Consider the following 18,686-nt stretch of genomic DNA (forward strand, 5'->3'; position numbering starts at 1 on the left):
TGGTCCATAGATGTAATCGTTGCCCTGGAATTCAAAATATTATAAATTATATAACTGCAAACCTATTCCAAAATGAAGGATCAGTTAAAGAGAATGACAAAGTTGATGAAGATGAAATAATTGAATACAAACAGTGGAGTACAACAGATAGAACAGAGGTTCTAAGTTACACATCTTCTATAAGCAAATTCATTGAAAATCTTAGTGAAAAACTTGATAGCATAATATCTCACTCTTATATTGCTAAAGCACAAAGTAAATATTTAAATACATTAAAGTCATCTATACCCATAAATGAAATTATTATTTTGGTTGATTTTTCATAAAACTTTAAGTTTGTCATACAAGACGAAATCCAGAGTTACCACTGGAACCAACAGCAATGCACACTACATCCTGTAGTTATTTTTAACAAAAACGATGAGGGTGCTACTAAAAGTCAACCAACGTCTTTATGTTTTATATCTGATGACTTAACACATGATGTTGGATTTATTTATTGTATAGTAAAATATTGATAAAGTTCTAATTGTCTTCATTAAAAACAAATATCATATTCTGATTCCTCGTCTTTAAAATTATACTGGTGCTAATTTTCAGCCTAATCACGTGAATAGTTGAACTGTAACTTGTAAAACAAAAACTATAGTAAAATCAAAATGGCCGCCGAACGAAAAAAACTGCTAAAAATAGCTAATTTTAATGTAACAATATCTCCAAAACCTATTCGATATCAGTGCTAAAATTTTGAAAAGTAGTCTATGTTGTATAGGTGACCATTTTTACAAAGTATGAAAGAAATCTGAGATGGTGGGTTACAAACCTTAAAAATTTGTCCCACTTTCTCATGGAATACCTCTAAAGCATTTATCGTACATTATACAAGAGCATTTTGGAATGCAATCTAAATAGTTGTTGTGGTTTGTAATTCCTTCATCTGAAATTTAGCCTCTGTAAGCTTTAGAAATTATTTAAAGAAATTGTAGATGAATTTGGAGCCATGGGTACTAATGTTTTTATATTGTTGTGATGTTTGTTTTTCCTCCATGTTAGTTTCTGTAAGTCTAAATTTTTAGGTGTTTCCATAAAAAACTCTGTTATATCTGAAATTTAGTGCAAGTTCGAATAATTTAATTTAAATCTGTTCGGCATTGTTTGTCTTGAAACATCTTTCGTTGGAACAAAAATCATGCGCAAAAAAAAAAGTGAGCTAGAAGCTTTCACCTATATAGAAAATATTACATTAGCTAATCCTAAAGATATATTAAACCTGTCAGCAAGAAAAAAAAAGTTGTCAGTAATCCAAGTCTTAGTCGTCATTAAAAATTCATCTTTGCTGCATAACTTTTATTTTGGTCCAAAAAAAAATTTCAAATAACAGCAGTAGATAATTTTTTAAAATCACTTTATCTTCTTTTGATTAATGGCAATACTGCACTATTTAACTCATGAAACACACTGAAAGATGTAAGATCAGTATAAAAGTCGCAAGATCTATCATTTTTAAAATAAATGTTTGTATACAAGTAAATTGCAATAACACAATTTGTTTGGATTATGTTTATTTACAAATTTGTCTGGTTTCATAGTAATAACTGACGTGGTTGAAATTAATTTTTTATATAAATCTTTTTTTTTTTCAATTTCGTGCTGAAGTTCTTTTTTTAAGTTATCAATTTCCTTTTTTAATTCTTGAAGCTCTATTATAAAACAACGGTTAACATTAACTTCAAGATAATATGATGGATCATTGTTTGAAAAAGTTGTATTATTTACATTTATTAATATAAGTCTTTAAGCATTGTAGCCTAAGTGCTCTGTCAGGAAAATCGTCTGAACATGATCATTTTATATTTTAAAGTAAATAATTTACTATGACACGGTAATGTAGGAGTTGAACGGTTAATTAGTTTTCTCTATATTTTTCTAAACTGTGGTTGTTTTTATATTGTTATATATCTGTTTGTGTAATGATAATGGATAGCAAATGCTTACTCATATGGTAGTTTGCAGTTTCTTAAGTTAGAGCTTTGTTTAACATTTTGTATCATACCTAAATCATCTTTCCACATTTCTAAACTGTACTCGTTATTTTTACAATCGATGACAGCGCATGTTTTCGATCTCTTGAAACTTCTATATGGTATAGATTCAGCATAAGTTTTATATCGAAACTGTGAAGAGGTGTATTCTGTCCTTATTACAACGGGGATGGGAATAAATGCGCTGAATTCTCTTACTCTATAAAGCTCTTAACCTCTTAACGTCTCGTTACTCTTCTCTGGCAGCTGTTAATTTATTGCGCTTTTAGATATTTGAATTTTGTTTTTTGTGTTAAACCACTTGAATTATATTGAAATATATGAGAAGTAATTATCAAATCGCGGTTTTAATGTAGAGATAATACCTGCCCCACAGTATCTCTTTATTGGGTGGGTAAAACTTTCTAAAAATAAATAAACGTCCATCCCCCCCTTCCTTGTATTAAGGACTGGATTGTACGTGAAGAAATTCGTGAAAAAAAAGGATAGGATTAGCTGGGAAAAACATGACTAATTATAAAATACTTATATCGTTTTTATGTCCATTTAATGTCAGGAATCCAAGAAAGATCATTGTTGCCTGATTCAATGCAGTCAGAGTAAATGTTTGAATCAAATTTTGAAAACATTTTGTTTGTGATCTTATTTTCTGCAGGGGTGGGGGGGGTACGCATCTCTCCTCCTCTCTTCTACCAAGACTAAGTTTTTTTTTTCAATTTAAAGGCTACTTTGTCAATTTAAGGAGTTTTATTTTTTTGTATTGGTACCAATGCAGAAAAAAACAACTCCTTAAATTGACAAAGTAGCCTTAAAGTACCATTCTTTTCATCATCCACCCTTCCCTATCCCTTCCCCCCACCCTACACACACACCAAAAATTTCTGGATCCGTCACTGATTATCTTTTATCGAAAAAAGTTGATAGGAAAAAAAATTATTTTTGATAAAAATTGTTAGCCATTAAGCTCAACGTGTCTAATCTTTGCTGAAGCATGGTGCTTCTTTGTTTAATTCGTTTTATTTAAAAAAATGAGTGAAGTACTAAAAAAAAGCGAAACGCAATTTCTACGTTTGGATAAATTACGTTTAATCAAAGTTGTGTAAATACCAGAATAAGAGAACAGAGTTTTGAATGTGTAAGTTTTAATTTGACGTACCAAAAGAAACAAATGCTGAGTTTCAAGAAAAAAATATTCTGGCTCTAAAAGCAGAAAAAAGCAACAAAAGCTTTTATTTACGATTTGAAGAAGTTTTTCTGATGCCAACAAATTGTTAAGAAAAGTAATGTCCATTATTTAGGCTGGAGTTCTAAAAATAAATTTTTGGAGAAACCGATCACGGTAACATAGTTAAAGTGGTTCATACGGCCATTTACTTTTCAATTCTCGATAACTGAGCAAATCACCTTAGTTCTCCGGTTTATTTACTATGTTGTTGATAAAAGATTGGTACTTAAGGAACGTTTTCTCTGGGTGAAAAATCTCGAGGCAAGGTAATAATGGACATCTTGGATCAAATAAGCATCAATTTAAAAAATTTTGGGGGTCAAGCGTACGACAATAGAGGCAACATGTCTGATGTGTACAAAAGAGTAGAAACGATTATACTTCAGAAGAATTCTCATGCTCTTTATATGTTGTGTAGCGATTATGACCTAAACCTTGCAAGTATCTATTTCGCTGAATCTTCCTGGCCTTGATCTTACTGGTGAACTATTGAATGAAGTAAAATTGCTAGATAAATGAATTCAGTCATTTGAGTTCATCATATGACAATATTTTGGTTCAAATCTCTTTAAGCAATAAACGTGTCATTGCCTCACTTCACTCAAAAAATATTTCCTTAGATGATAAGATAAAGCTTATAAAGACTTTTATTAAAGATCTCGGTCTTCTAGGTCCAAACTCATTAACGAATCACATTTTACTTATGCCTACTATCAGCCAAGTTATGATTTTCAATCAAAATTTGGTTCAAAAGAGGACAAAAAAAAGTTAGACTTTTCACAAAAATGTCAAAAACGAAGTTCATTTCTATAAAAAATGAAAAGAAGCAGTTTGAGATCCACGTACTTAATACCGCTCTCAGTACTCTAATTCAACAAATAAGAGATTTTAAGCAGCAGAAAAGTCGACAAACAGGTTTTTGTTCGTATGGCTCTTAAAACCTGATAGTAGTTTGTATGAAGAAGTTAAATCACATAAATCGGAGGAGAAATGCAAAACTTTGCGTAAAGCTATGTGAACGATGTGAATGAAAAGAAACTTTTTGAGAGGTTCGTTATCTAAATTCTCTGAAGCGCGCTAATTTTTTTGGTCCAAAAATACTTCTTACTTGAATGAAGCTGTTGAATAAGATCAAACAGAAAGGTCTACATTCTCTACTCGAACTAATACACTATTTGCCACAGATTTTTAACACGATTCCGGTTTCCATCACTGAAGAAAAGCGGTCGTTTAGCAACCTTTTTCTAGTCATGATAGCGCTATGATTTACAATTACCAATCAACAAGACCCGCTTACCAATCTGCTAGTGAGTACAAAATCTCTGCGCTAAAACGAAGTTATTGCAAATTTTGCCATGAATAAGTTTCAGTTATTTCTAGTTTTATGTATTTCTAATGAAGGAGACCGTAGAATAGATATTACACTTAAAGTTTAATGCTATTAGCAATATAAGAAAGTCATTTACTCGACTGTTTAACTATTTTTAAATTTTTTTTTTTTTACCTTTTCTTGAAAAATAGTAGCGTCCAAGTAAATAAGATCCCTTCGGGCTTTAGGAGGTGAGCTCGTAAAAAAAAAAGTTCAATTTTTTTAGCGTTTGGATTGGTAATCAAACTTTTTCAAGTAAATTAGATATGATGGGGCGCTTTTGATATTTTGACCCCTGGCGTCATAAAGAGTCGCGCCGGGTCTGGCTATTGTATTTACAATATTTAAGCGATGTGCATTCCATGTACAACGCTTAAATATTGTAAACTCTTTAAAAAGAGTTATATTATAAGCAATTCAGCTACGAATACAGGATATTTGACACTTAAAGGTAAATTTATGCAATCTTTTTAAACTAGCAATATCGCTAAATGCATAATATATAATTATTATAACAAAATATTAAAAAGTTTTATTGTTAAGAGACAGGTTGCTTGCTCCCCTCCTCTTCATAGTCACTACCCCCTCCCCCATATATACACACACTCCAGTTTAAAAAAGTTGTCTTTGGCCATGATATGTCACATTCTCATTCATTATCGCTTGCAAGTTTTAGCTTGCAATCTTATTTTCGCGCGCAGTTTTAAACTTTGAACTAATAAAAATAATAAACAATACAAAACTAAATTTCAACAATACTAAAAATAAAATAAATAGTTAACAAAATATAATAATAACAATAAAAACATATAATAATTTTAATACATAATAATATATATATATATATAATAATATAATGTAAAAACAACTTCTTTAAAATTTATCTACTTTACTTTTAATAAACATTCTGGAAGTTTTCAAATCTTTACGGACAAGAGCATAAAGTAAGTTTATTTTACGCCGTTAGGACGCAAAATTACCTTTTGCAAAAATATTTTGAGTATTTTTAATACAATAATGAAGTAAATATAAATGTAAAATTAAATTGTATTTTTTGCACTATTGATTAATCCACATTGAAATATAATTATTAAATATTATTCAAATAAAATAATTTTTTTTTTTAAATTTGGAAATATATATTTTTTTTTAAATATGGAAATATATTTTTTGTGAATCCTTAACTATTGGAAGCTCCAGACTCCCATTAGAAGACTAATGGGAGCCTGGAGCTCCCAATAGTTAGGGAGCAGTGTTGTTGAGGACCCATTAAGCCAGACTAGACTTTTGGATTCCCAAAACTCTAATTTGGCTTAATGGGTGATCCAACACTGCAACAGCCTCTTGCATCATTTTAGAATTAAACTTTGCATAAAGTACTTAACTAGTTGTCAGATACAGATAAATTTAAACTTTGTGTAGCGTAGACTTTATAGACGTTGCGACATGATAGTTTACTAGAAACAAATTTATGAATTTCCACATTTTCTAAAACACACACACAAGCGCATACATTATTTTCTTCCATTTCTTTAAATTAGCAACAAATAGAGTGTGAATATTCTAACTTTTGTTTCCAATTGCATCCACCTTTCAAAGTGTGGTCATTACCAAAAATTTTTATGAAGCTATAATGTTTTTAAAGCCGTTTCCATTTGGTAAAAGGTCGTTGGCGGTGGTTGCCAGAGAATATTTTGCTAGTAAATTGATTTGAGATTACCTAAAGTGGCTTCTTTACTTAATTTTTTATTTTTCAGATCTTATTTCAAATAAAAATTTACTATTGGTAATAAAACTTTGAATGTTTTTGCCTGTAAAAAAGTTTGATTTTAATGATGCTATACCTTTTTATGTTAACTTAAATCGAAGTAGTACATTGATCATTACCTCAACGTGGAAACGCTTTTAAGGAAAATCTAATGTCAACACAGTTTGAGTAAAACTATTAAGTCTAGTCATTGTAAAATAAATTTATTCAAGACACAAAAAAATGTTATTAATACCCATTTATTCCAAAGCAATTTTAATTGAGAAAGTGTATAAACTGTCATTGAAGTACCAAGAAAAATTATGTTGCTCACCGTTTGTAATAAGTTGACATAAAACCATCATCTAATGTTTCAATTGATTTTCAGCAACCTGCAAAAACCGCCGGAATGATTTCGAATCAATATAACTGCCCCAATATTTAATAAACCTACCAAACACATTAACCTTTGAGTTTTAGTTTTTCATTGCGTTTTCCGAAAAAGAAATTAATCAAAGTTTTTTTAGGAGAGAACATTTATAAGAACATATATTTATAAGAAGTTCCAAAACAATTTATTCACTTACGTTTAAACAGTGCTAGTTCAGAAATCAATTATGAATGTGTTATTTTTTAGGAGTTATTGATTTTAAGGTGTACCATACCTACCTATACCCAAAGTCAAAAAACGTACTTTAACAATAATATTATGACCAACATTTACTTAGGAAGTTTGTCAAAAAAAATGTAATTGTTTTAAAAATTTAAACATGATTAAAACTGAAACATGGTAGTATTAAAGATCTTTGTGGTGAAAAAAAACAACAACAAAAGAAGTACAAAAATCTTTATCTAATATTTTTTTAGCGGTTTAACACCATTCCAGTCAGTACAATTTTAGTCTGCAGTGTTTAACACCATTCCAGTCTGTACAATTTCAGTCTGCAGTGAATTGTTACAAAATTTAAATTTTTATTTTTATACCAAACAGTTGAAAATAAAAGTAAGTAATAACTTTAAAAAAGCGCTGGATGAAAATTACTAAAACATGTCAAGGAAAAAGATATGAACCGATACAGAGTATCGGTCTATGTCTTATAAAGAGTATATGTTAATCAATACATGGATCTAAACAGAGTATAAAACTCGAGAATTTTTACATTTGCAAGCAGAAAACTTCCGATGATATTTCAAAAGTATTGATTATATCTATCACCAAAAATCAAAGCAGCCATTTGAGATCATAATGAGATTATAAAACGAATTAAATTTAAATGATCTAATTAAAACTGTTTAATTGTCATACAAAATACTGTTCAAATAAAAATATTTAATGGAAGTTCATAAAAAATTTTCTCTCCAAAAAAGTTATATTCTTTTCTTGCAATTTCAAGTAAATAATAGTTTTGTTATTATTCAGAGTAATTTATTATTTTATTATTAAATTATTATTTAGTAAAATTTGTCTTATTTTGAAGACATATCTTTACTCCAAAACATGCGTCACAATTGGAAAAGTTATGTTCTCAACTTAATCTAATATCCTACTCGATTGAATTATAAATTTGCTCAAAGATTTTTAAAATTATTTGAACTCAAATATGATTATATCCATATTTATGTTATTTTTAAATTTTAGAAAAAAAGAAAGGTACTTTGTTAATTTTATGTATCCTTAAGTTACGGCTCATTCATTTTAAGATCTTCTAGTAATAACAATTTTTGGTACTCAATTCATCTATTTTGCTCTCACGTGTCAGTATTACAATTTATCATTATTTTAAACATTAACCCCAAATTAAAACTATTGTAAATATGTGATTGGAATCAGGTTTTTTTAAATATTGGTTCACCATGACAAAAAATATGACATAACATTTTCTTTTACATCAAGATAGTTTGTTATTGTAATAAAGCTTAATAAGCTGTAATAAGCAGTATTAAATCTTTTCAATCCATAATGATAAATATTGAAATTCAGGATATGGATCGTTAAACCTGTTTCATTTTATTTGATTACTATGACTACCTAATGAATCCACAACAACAACATTAAAAACATCAATAACAATATCAACAACAACAACAACAACAACAACAACAGCAACAACAACAACAACAACAAATTAAAATGTTAACCAATTATTTTCTGATACTGGAGCATGAAGCAAAATTACTTCCTGTTACACTTTTACAATTAACAGTCCTTAATTTCGTTTGATTTTATATGCCGTTCTAATGATATATTTTTAGTAAGGGATTTTTAAATGCCTTATCTTGAAAGATATTAACTTATTAATTTAGTAAAATTTAAAAAAATTAATAACATGAAACCAAAATAGATTTAAAAATATATAGTTTATTGTTTTTATAAATGTTATGTACATAAGTTTTATAGATATTAAGTACATACACTTTAAATGGTTTTAAAAATACGTTTCGAGAAAGCAAAGAGCATTCAAAGTTTTATTAACTTTGTTTCAAAAAAGTCCTAAATAAACAGGCTTAAAAGTCACTTAAAAAAACACGCTTTTTGTAAAAAGTATCAACGCAGTATCATAGCGTCTCACATCGACTCGGCATCCCAGGAAGACAAACGTTCAAAAGTAAAACACAATTGTTCAGAACTCTAGCAAGGATGAGAATTTTTCTAAAGGAAGTTCACTTCCTTTGTAAGTGAACTTCCTTTAGAAAAATTCTGTCTCTTTTACCGGTTGCTTGACGGGATATATCATCACGCTGATAAAAACCAAAACCAAATTTTACAGTTAAAGCACCTAATGCATTTTCATTGAGTATTTTTTCTGGGCTAGGGATTTTATTTATTTTTGTTAAAAGTTTTTGTACAACTTTAGCCCTCTTTCTGGGTGATTTTGGTAGTGCTGAAACGGCTCTCTTAATAGTTTTTCCAAGAGTGCTCGCAGATTTGTAAACGAATTAAATTATCGCAAAAACGCGATAATTTAATTCATTTTTAATGAAAAATGAAAAATTATCGCGTTTAATGAAAAATGAAAAATTTTTACCTTCTTTTTCAGCCCGTATTATTTTTTATAATAGCGGCATACTATAACAAGCTATATATTTTCTGAAAGAGGAAAAGTAGAGCTTTTTACTGATATATAGTATTATGTATATTGGCTTGATTTAATTTTTTCATTTTTTGTGAGACGGTCGTGGAATTGCTCTTTTGAGTTGTGATGAAGAGCACAGGTATAAAAGGCTTAAAATTGGATTGAGTCTAAAACTTTAACCGTAGATGATCAATAATTGTAAGGATTATATTTTTTATAAGTTATTTGAAATCGTTCTATTTTTCAGACTTCATTTTATTATGGTAGACATGATAAATAATTGAGAGGTTTGTTCGTCTGATATTTTAGTTATCATTGCAAAGGGGTTTACAAATTAAAAGATTATTTCTTTTTGTATTTTTTTTAAAAGATTATTCATTCTAGGTACAATGAAGTCCAGGATCTAACGAAGATAAAAAATATTTATATAAACGTCAAATTTAATTAATTACTACATTTAATTATACGTCTCGCATAAAAGATGATAAGGAGTTTTACAACTGCAAAAAATGTGTTTACCCAGGAAAAAAAGTTTTTGAACATATGGTCCATAGAAATTCTATAGAACTCTATAAAATTTTTATAGAATGTCTATTAATTTCTATAGAAATTGCTATAAAACTTTATTTTCTATAAAATAAAAAGTAGAAAAAAAAGTTCTATTGGAATTTCTATAGAAATTAACAGAGATTTTATAGAATTCTATAGAATTTCTAAAGACCATATGTTCCAAAAGTTTATAGAAACTCTATAAAACTTTTTTTCCTGGGTAGTGTTTCTTTTTATTTAAATATATATGATGTAAATTATGCATCTTAAGGTGAATCCAATGAAACGAACATTAATTTAATCAATATAAAAGGTTGCAATTGTATATTACAGAACAGATGTCTGTGAATGCACACAATATTTGATATTTGTTTATTTATTACCAATTTATTACCAATACTGTGTAAAAGTTACTTGAAAATAGTTTTTTTTAGAATGTGATTATAATTGCAGCCGTGATTATAATTGCAGCCATTATATGTATGCATTATACGTATCCCATAATATGTATCCCATAATATGCCATTATATGTATGCCATATATAAGTATTTATATGTATGCCATAATATGTATGCTATAAATTGTGATTGTAATTGCAGCCATTAAAAGAGCAGCCGTGGCGCAGTGGTAGCGCACTTGCCTAAGAAACAAAGTATCCGTGATTCAAACTCCACCTTTGGGCAAGTTTTACGACATCAGTTGGGAAGGAGGTGTGAACTTCCTATTAAATGCTCATCCACGGTGCTCTGTGATAAGACCGTAAGGACTTCTTGGGGCACCTAAATAAAATTAAAAAAAAATAAATAATTAAAAAAATTGTCTTTGTTTTTTATGCGTTTTCACGTGCCGAAGGTAAATTTTGAACTTCAAAATTTTGTATTTTAATTTATCATACAATTAATTTGCATGTTGAGTTATATGTATGTAAATAAATAATTAGAACATATTCAAGAGTTTTGAGTAAACAAATAAAATTTAATGTTAATATGTGTTTTAAAAATACAAGTACCGTAAAATTGCCTAAGTTCGGTCACCATATAACTTCGGTCATTTAAGAAAAAATATAAAAAAAAGCATGCAATACTCAAAATTTACAAACTCTTTTTTCTTGAATAATATTTGTTATTACTTCGAAAATATAAATCATTGAAAAAAAATTGCTGAAATAATTCTTTAGCAAAACAACAATTCGAAAAAAGGCATACTATTAAAATCTAAAATAAGCAAAGTATTAAAATAAATGATCAAGTTTAACCAGAGTATTATTAAGAATCACCAAAATAATTATATTTACAAAAAAAAGTTAATTATTTTTGAATATTACCCTATGCGCGCATCACTGATGATTTAGTAGTGATTCAATACTTATCGTAAGTGGTGATTAAGTACTTACTAAACGTTGATTTTAATTAAACTTTTTATCACTAGTGATTGAGTGGTGATTTCTTACTAGTGAACAAGTAGTGATTATCACCGTTGATTTAACACCGATACACTATTGATTTAGAAGGAATTCAATACTAATCGTAATCATACTCATCGTAATCATACTAATCGTAAACGGTGATTAAATACTTATTCAACGGTGATTTTGTAAACTTTGTATTGCCGTAATTGAGTGGTGATTTATCACTAGTAAATATGTAAAGATGATTACTGTTGATTTAACGCTGATGCACTCGTGATTTAGTTTAGATATTGTTAATAGTGATAAGGTACTTATATATCATTTATGATATATTTAAGTAATAGTGATAAATAACTATTTGAACGCCAAATTTCAGTGTTTTCTGGGATTGTGATAGTTAACATATTTAGAAATAACCATTCAAAATCCTTAATTTGTTTTTAATAAAACTACTGTTAGACTTCTGAAATTTTATTTTTGAAATAATACAAACATATAATACAAAGAAATATATAATAAAGAAATACAAACGAGTGACGTTTTACAAAAAATAGGATCAAATGACAAGCAAATACATAAAAATGAAAAATTAACTATTATTAAAAATATTTTCATAACGTGTTATTGTGACTATCTTATTTAAAATTGTAGAGTTGATTATTTATTTATCATAATCTTTTACATTTTCATGCTGATTGCTGACTGCATCTAAAAAAAAAAAATTGAAAATTGATGAATATTAGAAAGAAATATTTTAACAATATCTTTTTATTAGAGTATGATGATACATCATAAACAAATAAACAAAAATAATAGAAGACATAAATCAGTTTTTTAAATTGAAATAATGAAACAAAAGTTAGAAATAATGAAACAAAAGTTAGAAGATAATGTTAATTTATAAAGTTACTAAACAGCAGTTAAAAAAATATTTTTATTAGTAAAAGAAAAAGAAATTTTTTTTTTTAAAAAAGTATTATTTGGATTTTCAATTTTTTTCAGTTTGAATATTCATGACACCAGCTTGTCGCAACCACTCACCTCTAGTTTAATCTCATTCCACACCTCTACTGAGAATTCCTGCATCTATCGCTGTTGACTTTTCACAGAGTTCGGGAAACCTGACTACCAGCCGGCAGAACCATAAAACTGAGTTTTAAAGCTGTATCCTCATTAGGAGATAATAGAATGAGTTGTCTTGTCATAAAAATAGAGACACAAACAAAACCCATTTATTGATTCAAAAAGATCCAGCTTTCAACATCCTAAACTGGAAACAATGTATTAAAAATACATCTGCGCCAGCCTAATAGATGAAGAGGTGAGGCCGGTCAACAGATAGAATCTGTTTACCCCTTAAGGGTATATTTTTCTTACCCCGTAAGGGTTAATTTGTCTAATGCGAGTTATAAATGAGAATGGCTGTTAAAAGACAGATTATGGAAAACATTACTCATAGGGATATTCTAAGTATAAAATAGCTAGATTAAGAATATGTTGTCTTGTCTGGTGTTTGGTTCCACAAGAAATTATTCAATCAAAACCATGCCAAAACTATGAACTGGTGAGCATAAAGGCTAAGATATAAGATTTGGATATGCTTGTAAAAAAATATGTTAATAAATTAAAAAAGTTTTTATAATTTGTTATTTTTTTAATCTTGCTTCTGCTTTAAGTTAGAACAAGTCTCTGTAAATATTTAAACAGAGTCTTTGAAGTGTTTTATTAATTTGAAATATGTTCATAATTTAAACGTGTAAAGTATACATTTTTGTGAACCCTTTAACTTTTTTTTTTTCAGAGTTCGCCTTTGTAGTTATAAACTGTAAATATGTTTGTAAGTTACAAGTTTATCAACTTTTTTCCTATACAAAGCTAAGCAGTTATTAAATCAATCTTGTTTAAAAAGTACTTTTCTTAATTTCATTGCCACAAAAGTTATGCGAACATTGCTTGGTGCAGCACTAACGCAACGAAAATAAAAAATTATTTCTTATCTTAAATCTTAGTAAACAAAAACAGGCTATAAGGATAGTTTTAAACGTAGATCGTTTCTCACACACACAAACACTATTTAATGAACACAATATCCAAAATGTATATAAACTAAACCTCTATCATGTTCTTATTTTCATGTTCAAACTTGATAAAAAACATATTACCAATTTTATTTTATTCAACTTTTGAAAAAACAAATCACATATACCCAACTAGATTTTCAAAATACAACAACATTTAATCCAAAACTTATTATTCCGCTACTAAATTCTCTTTTGTAAACTGAGGACCAAAGTTGTGGAACATAATATTAAATAATGAACTAAAAACTAATTATTCTCTAAACCAATTCAAAACAAAACTTAAGCAATTACTTTCGTTAAATAAAAACGAATTAAATTTCTTCTAATAAAGCTTCTTTAAGTTAGAAATCAATAATTATAGTTAATTAATTAGTTAATTACTGTAGATTAATTAATTAACTACTGTAGATTATTATTACATAATTAATCAACATATGCACATATATTTTATTATTTTAAATGATAATCTTTTTGAGAAATTTATTTTTATTTTTGCTTTGTTTATTAATCCTTTTCGTTTTACTGAATTGGCAATAAAAAAGTATTATAAATTTAATTAAGGTAAACTATAAATTGTTTTAACAATAAAATGTGTTTTATATAAAATAATATCTTCTTATTTTTTCAAACCAATTCTTAAATGTTATATTTTGTCATTTTAATATTTTATTAAATTTGGTTTCTTTCATTTTACAAAACAATTCTTAAATCTTATTCTTTGAAAAGCTATAAATATTAAACGCTAAGCGATACATTTTCTTTTTAGTATTCATATTTACATTTTCTTTTATATTATTAATTCAGAGACATATACATTGAAACTATATTTTATCTTGAAATGATGCATTTTTTGGGGCTTGGTGATAAAACTAAATTTGTCTTCTTCTAGCCCCGGTCATGTAATTAGTTTTTATAAGTTACTACGGTAAATTTTTTTTTATTGGCAAAAAATTTTTTATTTGTGTAAATAAATAAAATAAATAAATAAAATTTACACTTTTTGTTCACATCTAGCATTTGTGATTTTAAATGGTTATATTTATCGGAAATATGTTTAAGTTATTTTTATTAGTTATTGAAAGAGCACATAGGACCGGAAAAACTGAACAAAGTAAACCTCGATCGATCTAATAAAACTACTGAACTATAAAGATAAAATTAGTATATTAAAGGATTCAAAAAAGTTAAAAGGTACAGGAATATTTATAAATGAGGAATACTCTTTGGATACCCTAACCGTACGGAAAAATCTCTTTGAAGAAATGCGAACTCACAGGACTAACGGTAAATATTCTGTCGTTATTTATGATAAATTAGTAGTTAAAGATTTTAAAAAAACACATTATTTATTTTAGTATTTTTGTATTTTGTATTTTTATATTTAAATAACATTGCAACCACTTTAAGTTAAAGTGAACTACTCCATAATTGCGTAGTTTATAGATAAGAATCTTGACGGTATCAAATGCTTTAGATAGGTCTAGAAAAATTCCGAGTGTGCAACTATTGTTTTTAAAACCATTTAAAATTTGTTTTGAAAGATCAATTATTGCATGTTCCGTAGAATGGTTTTTACGAAAACCAAACTGTTTATGATAAAGAATGTTATTTTTTTCAAGATAATTGTACAGTCTGTTGTGCATAATACGCTCTAGTATTTTGGTAAAACAGGAAAGTATGGAAATTGGTCTATAGTTAGATTTTATTGAGTCATTACCGTCTTTTAGAGTTAATTTCATCCAGTCCTGCACTCTTATTTTTTTTCAGCATACTAGTTGCTAGCCGAAGTTCATCAACTGAAAGCTCCGATTCAAACATTTCCAATGATAACATAAAAGTTAGTCTACTTAAAAAATTGTTTGTTTTTTTCTTCATTTTAATTAGATTTTTAAGGAAGAGGGTGGGAGAAGGGGGGGGGGGGTTTAATATTGACGTAATTTTCTAGGATCTCTAGAAATTTGAAAAGTTGTTGATAAAGAGGAGAGATGAAAAAATAGCCAAGAAATTGTTTACAAAGTTATTGAAAGCCCCTTATTTACAATCCAACCTCGCATAATTTGTTTATCGCAAGATCATGCGATATATCTAGATATATACGCAAATTTTCCCGATTGTCTTTTCTCTTTTATTTGTCCTAGCAAATCTTTTCAAATTAGGTAACTCTTTAGAATGATAAGAGTGTTTATTTGATAGTTTATCTGACGAATTTTCAATTTGAACATAGAATTCGTCCGTTGTTCTACAAAAACTGCCTAAATCTTCTGTAACAGTCACAATGTATTTTTTTTTATTATTGTATTAACATTTGGTAAAAAAAATTTTTAACAATGTACCCCATAAGTATATATAAACTGCAAACATCTGGAACGAACAACTGCAAGTGACTTTTCTTTATTACCACATCTTGTTATCCAAGATTTTAGCCCAGGGCAAGTTCCAGGTAGGATTCTACCGTAGTTTGCTTCAAAAATTTCAATTCTTTAATTGCCATTGCAATTAATATTTAGATTTTTTGACTGACATGCCCTGATATATTATCCTGACCACCTGTTATGTACAACTGCTAGTGACCTCGCTTGGTTATTACAAACTATGCTTGAAGATTGAATTTTAGGACAAATATCAGATAAGGTCCTACCGTGGTTTGCTGCTAGAGCATCAATTATTCCGATACCATTGCAGTTTATTATTAGACTATTCCCTTCACGTACAATTGCATCTTGTATATAACTTACTCGAGTATCTTGATTTAAATAACAAATTTATTAAAGTTGTAGATTAAATTAATTCTTAATTGTGACCCAGAGGACACAGAGGTCCGCATAATGTTTGTACGACAACCACCTACGTTCTGTGGCATCAAGTACATTAAAAGAAGTCAAAAACAAACGCTTTGATTAATTAAGTTAAACATTCTTTACATACATAACACTCCTTACACATACAAGTATTTATTAGTATCTCCTTAGAGATATAAATAAATACATATAGTTACATATACAGCTTTAAAAATATATACGTTTTTTAAAATATCGAATAAGAATAAGAATATATATAAATATAGAGTTAGAATATATATAAATAAACTTATTAAATTTGCCTAAAAATACTTTTCTAAAATATTATTTTCATGAAAACATGATGTACATTGATATACATCATGTTTTTATGAAAAAACTAAAAGAAATCATTCTATCTATTGAAGACATACTTTTATATTTTAAACTCTTTTATGTCAAATGAATACCTTATAAATGTGTTATATAACATATAATAGTATATCGGATCCACGGTCAATGATGATATATAATCACACAAAGATCTTATAGGTGTGCATCCGTTACCAAATATAACTTTCAAAGAAATTGTTTGTGTTCTCAAAGATATTCTCTTGAGGATGAATTTGAGATTAGAAGATGCGCGTGGTCAATACTATGACGGAGCTGCTTATATGTCTGGTTCTAAATCTGGAGTAATAATTGAGATAAAGTTGTTTAATAAAAAGTGCTTGTACACGCATTACTACGGCCACGCTTTAAACCTTGCCATCGGTGATGTAATCAAAAATATTCCAAGTCTCAACGAATCGCATGGAACAGCATATGGTTTGTAATATGTATTTGCAAACTTATCAAAAAATCACCTAAAAGAAATTTCAAAATTAATGCTATTAGAGAACTAACAGAAAACAATTCAAAGTCTATCCATAGACTTTGTCCGACATGGTGGACAGTGCATAGCGATGTTTTTGAATCGTTTCTAGAAAACTATCGCAAGCTAATGGAACTTTGGAGATGGTTATTGCAAGAGTTGAATGATACCGAAACAATTTAGAAACAATATTGTTATACTATAGTTAAATATTTTAAAAACTAAAAAAAAAAAAGATTTTGTTTTTGTATACAAAAACAAACTTTAATTTAGCTGCAAATATTTTGTTATTTATTCTACTTAATAAAAAGAAGAAAAGTAAAAACTATTTAAGATATTTATTCCATTTACATATTTATAATAGATTTATTTACGAATTAACAATGAAAGCAATATTAAATTGTAGTATCCAAACATGTCGATAAAATTTAAGTTAAAAGTAAAACTAAGATGCTTTTACTCACAAAAAAATTAATACCAGGATCAATACTTTATTGCGACAGATCAGTTCATTGTTCAGTTTAAATAAGTAAACAACTTGGTTAAAAATCAACGTTTTGGCAAAAGCTTTAATGTTCTTTAAACGTTGCTGTTTTAACCCATGGCTATAAGGAGCTGTTTTTAACACAATTTTACAACAGTTTCAACTTTTAAAACGATTAGGTCCATACTTGGGATACAGAGAAAATCCGTTACATATAAGTAACGAACCATAACTGTATTAAGTTATACAGTATGAAACTAATAATATTAGTGCATGCTATTTAAAGTTCATTTTAAAACTTGATAAAACACGTGTTTAAATCGAGTAAAACTACCAGTGACTTCAACGTTTTTTTGGTTTACTTCTGGATCGTGACAAACTAGTGTTTATACGGGTTATGCATTTGAACATTCCAACAAACGCAATCCAATCATAATGTTTTAAACTCCTCCCATTAAACCAGTGCATTTATTTGCATAAGGTATCCCATGTAGCATGAAACTCTATAAAAAGCTCCTGAAAAGAAAGCACACAAAACATACTATTTATCAAACTATTTTAATGTCTTTTATAATACATGATTACCAGGGTGGTGGTAAAAACAACTTTTTTTGAAAATGTCAGCTGACAACCCCTAAATGTGTTTTATATAATAAAATAATACTGGATTTAAAAATTTTTTGAATAAAAAATATTTTTACGGGTGCCACAAGGCCCTTATACATCAAACAGGTCCCTAACAATATAAAAAAAAAAGTTTTTCAAAAGGATGTCATGTTGGGTCTCAAATGATGCAAAAATATATAAAAATTTCAAAAATATGAATCATTTTATAATTAAATTTTTATTTTAGATTTTAGTAAACAAAAAGTTACGTTTTTTAACTAAAAATGAAAAATAGGGAATTTAACGAGATTTTTTGATTATAATTTTTTTTATCTATGTTTTTTTATAAAATGAATATTATTTTTGAAATTTGTATATGATTTTGCTTCGTTTGAGACCCAACATGACATACTTTTGAAAAACTTTTTTTTTATATTATTAGGGACCTG

This window comes from Hydra vulgaris, chromosome 11 (genome assembly GCF_038396675.1).
Source record: "Hydra vulgaris chromosome 11, alternate assembly HydraT2T_AEP".
Classification (NCBI taxonomy): Eukaryota; Metazoa; Cnidaria; class Hydrozoa; order Anthoathecata; family Hydridae; genus Hydra; species Hydra vulgaris.